The sequence below is a fragment of the Amblyomma americanum genome, chromosome 4 (assembly GCF_052857255.1).
Source record: "Amblyomma americanum isolate KBUSLIRL-KWMA chromosome 4, ASM5285725v1, whole genome shotgun sequence".
Taxonomy (NCBI): Eukaryota; Metazoa; Arthropoda; class Arachnida; order Ixodida; family Ixodidae; genus Amblyomma; species Amblyomma americanum.
This window is the reverse complement of record NC_135500.1, coordinates 101,916,554-101,921,131: the sequence shown is the minus strand read 5'-3', so window position 1 is coordinate 101,921,131 and position 4,578 is coordinate 101,916,554.

The window sequence follows — 4,578 nt, the reverse complement described above, 5'->3', positions numbered from 1 at the left end:
GGTGATCCGAAACAATAGAAAGAAGCTAGTATCATACTAATCCCCAAGCCAGGCAAGCCCCCTAAGCTCGAGAACCTCAGGCCGATTTCCCTCACATCGTGTGTAGGGAAACTAATGGAACATGTAATCCAAACGAGGCTAACCCGATTCATGGAAGATGATGAACTATGGCCGAATGAGATTCCGGCCGGGCCTAAGCACCCAGGATGTGATGTTGAGACTCCAGCACGACATCATAGACTCGCGATCGAGAGATATAAAAGCAATCCTAGGTCTAGACCTCAAGAAAGCTTTTGACAATGTCAAACACGAGGCAATCCTGACAGAACTTCAGGAAATAGGCGTAGGAGGCAGAACCTACAATTATATAAAGAACTTCCTGACAGAGAGGACGGCAAAGATAAGATAGCAAGATTTGGAATCGGAAGAAATAGAGCTGGGAAACAGAGGTACCCCACAAGAATCGGTACTCTCCCCACTCCTCTTCAATCTGGCAATGAGGGGTCTCCCAGCTAAACTTGGGAGAAAAAAACCTAAATTTCAGCATGTATGCTGACGACATAAACTTCTGGATAAACAAAGGTAGCGACGCATAAATAGAGAACAAGCTGCAAACGGCTGCAGATACAGTGGTAAATTACGTAGCAGCTAGGGGGCTTGCCTGCTAACCAGAAAAATCAGAACTATTAATGAACCACCCCCAATCATTAAGGCTGAAAAAAGACAGCGATCTCAAAATCATGGTCGGAAACCAACCAGTAACCAAAGTAGACAAAAGAAGAATATTAGGTCTTTTCATACAAAGTAACGGATACAACGACGAAACCATAAATAAATTGGAAGGCTACGCAGCACAGATGACTGGGATATTCAGAAGAATAGCCCTCAAGGGAAGAGGGCTCAGCCGATCAGCCGACTCAGCTACGCTACACCATATCTAAACATCCGGCCTCAGAAAGAGATAAATTGGACTAAATAATCAGGAGATGCTACAAACGAGCACTCGGAACACCCATAAGCACCTCAACTGAAAGACTCCTATCAATGGGAATCCATAATACATGGAAAGAAACAGCCGAAGCAGTAAGGACCGCCCAGCAGGAAAGACTCAGCTAAACATACACAGGCAGGGCCATTCTAAGCATGGTGGGATTGCAGACGGACAGAGGCATGCAAAAGAAACAGGATATTCCAAGAAAAATCACGGAACAGCTGAGGATTGACCCGCTTCCCAAGAACATGCATCCCACCTTCAATAAGGAAAGGAGGGAAAAAAGAGCTGAAGCACTAGTCAAACGCTTCAGCGAAGTAAACAGCGAGACAGTGGCATACACAGATGCGGCGAGCGGCAAACTGGGAGCAGCAGTAGCCTCGGTAGTAGATGGCCAAGGTAAATCAATCTCGGCAGCAACAATACGCAGCCGCAATCCAGAGGTAGCGGAAGAAGTAGCAATAGCGCTTGCTTGCGTAGGCACCAAGGCAAGTTATATAATAAGCGACACCAAAACAGCCATCTACAATTATGGAAGGGGCACAGTAGCACCAGAACTACTAGTTGGAAGGAAAATTGACAGGAAAATTAGCCTCATATGGGCACCAGCTCACACGTCAGTTCCAGGCAACGAGGCGGCGCACCTCTTAGCCCGAGATCTCTACCTCCGGGCAAGAGCAGAGCCGCCCGATTGCAAGGAGCTTGACGAGAGACTACAGACATACACGGAGATAATAGAAAACTACAGATTACAGCAAAGAACTGTCCCTCCACCGGACAAAGAGCTCGGAAACAGAGAGGCAACAAGTTGGCGCAGATTACAGGCGGGAAACTACATAAATCCGGTATGGGCATCACACGTCCTGAAAGACGAAGACATAGACGATAAATGTAAGGAATGCGGGGAGAGGGGGACCCTCGACCACATAATCTGGCAATGCACACACTCCCCAGGGGTCAATGAAGGAATAAAGAGTAGAGAAGCCTGGGAGACCCTTCTGCAAAGCGCGGATCCCGCCATGCAGAGGAAAGCCATCCATCTGGCGGTAGAGGCCGCGAAGAGCCAGCAACTCTTTGCCTGCATCTGGTCGCGGAGGCCACGGCCCCTGCCCCTAGGCCTGCGCGCCAGATATAGGGAGTAGGCGGTCTCCATTTCTGATGAAAATAAAAGTTTTTGGAATGGAAAGTAATGGCGCCGAGCTGTGCGACCACGACCGAGGTGCGACAAGAGCCGAGGTGCACCTACGGCGAAAGTGCGACCATGCTGAGGAGGCGAAGCGCCTACAGTAATGTAGCCCTCGCTACAAAATAAAAATAGACCATATCGTGTGTGAGCACTCAAATAAAATAGAAAACGAGAATTTGAACATCGTTTAAGTGGCACGTTGTACTCTTAAGCAGACACTGGAAGTGCAGTATTGCTTAGACGGAAACTTGACGGACAAAACATGAAGACAAAGAGTGGCTAAACCGTAGCTGTGCAATGCATTAATACATTTATACAATGGAGGAATACTTGCCTATTAGACGAGGGCTTCCTCCACCCCACGTCGATGGATGGATAAAATATAGGAGCGTCCCATTTCAAACGGGGTTGGGGCAGTTGCCAGCATGTTCTGCTTTTCTTTCTTTCTTTTTCTTTAGTGGTGCTGTCAATTGGTCTGAAATCTCGCCAGTTTGTTTAAATACGTTTTCAGTCCTACAATTCTTACCTTACCTCACCTTTGTCAGCTCCATGCTTTTGAGCCACCAATCTTCCAATCGCTTTTTAACAACCTGAGCTATCTGCCGAGCGGTGTCGAAAATCGACGGCCTTTGATTCGCCACACACTTCACATATGAAAGCACTGCTTCGGCTATAGGTTCCCGCAGTCCCCACAGGGCACCACACTTTGCTTTGGTTGCATTGTGCAATAAATGAAAGTGTCTTGAGTGGTTCTGGCCGCAAAATACACTTCTTTTTACTGAGTGAACTTGTACGTAATTGCAGGTGTAATTATGCAAAAACCAGATAATCATGATTTATTGTTTATAGGGGTTTAGCGTTGTAAAGCTTCTCAGGCTATGGGGGGCGCCTTAGTGAAGGGCTGGGGAAATTTCAACCACCTGGGGTTCATTAACGTGCACTGACATCGCACAGTACATCAACCTCAAGAATTTCGCCCCGGTCGAAATTCGACCGCCGTGCCGGGATCAAACCCGCGTCTTTCAAGTCAGCTGCTGAGCGCCATAGCCTCTGAGCCACTACGGCGGCTTAGCAGACGATGAGTCATGACAAGTTCTAGCATTTATAAGTTCTTATAGAGCTTTCAAGCTTCTGTGGATGCGAGACTTTTTTTTTAATTACCTGCCTCATTAATGCCATCTGTTGTTCTTGGCAGAAAATCTTCATTCTTTTTTTAGAAACTTGTAAAAGCATTTTAACAGCAGTAAGGTGTCATCTTGGGACCAATTTTTGCGCTTCAGAGGATGACATAGATACGGCAGTAATGATTTACTTGGGCAGAAGTATTTCTTCAATCAATTCAGTCGAGTTCTTTAGGTAATTTCCTCACAATATGGAAGTTTGAGTGCCGTGAAAGAAACGAATAATTTTCCAAGTAAAATGTTCAAGTGACCTTTGCGTAAGAAGACGCCGTTGAAGCATGAGAAGCGCTGCACAATTCCTTAAGACATGACAGTTGCTCAATAAAGCAAAATGTGCAGTCCAAGCGTACTGTTTCGCAAAAACATCATGAAATATCGCGGAAAATGTCAGCACACTACAATCTTGCATCAGTAGTCATCTACAGAGCGGCAGCCAGACCTTTTTTTCAGTTTCGTGTTCTTTGTGTTTATTGAGAAAGTGATGACCGAGCTCATTTTGCTGTCGTCGGCGTAAGTATTGACTTGCCGTGTTGGACAACGCTTCGGTTACTGCGGTAAAGAGGATGAAGAGCAGTAGAACGTTCCTTCTCGCCGACGAATACAAGAAAAGACCTCATTATTTCTTTCATGGAAAATCCTCGGTGCATCCATGTGCGATACGTTGACGCTCTCTGTTGAATGACAGCGCCTCACAGACGGCTCGCAGACTTTAAAGTGTGGCAGTTTTGAAAGCGTCTTCGTGAACATGGAAGTGTACATAAAACTTGAATACACACTAAAGTAAACCTAAATTGATATATTAAAGTCTCAAGACAGCATATGCCCACTATCACCGGCAACTTAGAGCTCTGACAATCGAGAAAATTAAGTAAGAGTGAGAGATATGTTGCGACGGCAAATTGCAATTTTTACCGTGCCTGCACGTCAAGCGCGTATCTTGAATGCTTTTGCAATAGAAATATTTGCAATAGCAATGCAATATCTGGTCTAAGTCCCGTCGAAATAACAGGAATTCAGGGCAGAGAGTCCCGTCCAGATAGGAGCCTGTGAACCGTCGCTCTCTCGACGAGGAGAAATTTTATCAGCGGAACGAATGGCCTAGTTGCTTATAGAAAACAAATAGGCGGTAACTCTACAGTCGGGTACAAATTAAAAACGCTACGGATTTTATCTGTTAAAGGATCATCCAGACAATGGCGTCGGCCGATTCTAAAGACCTC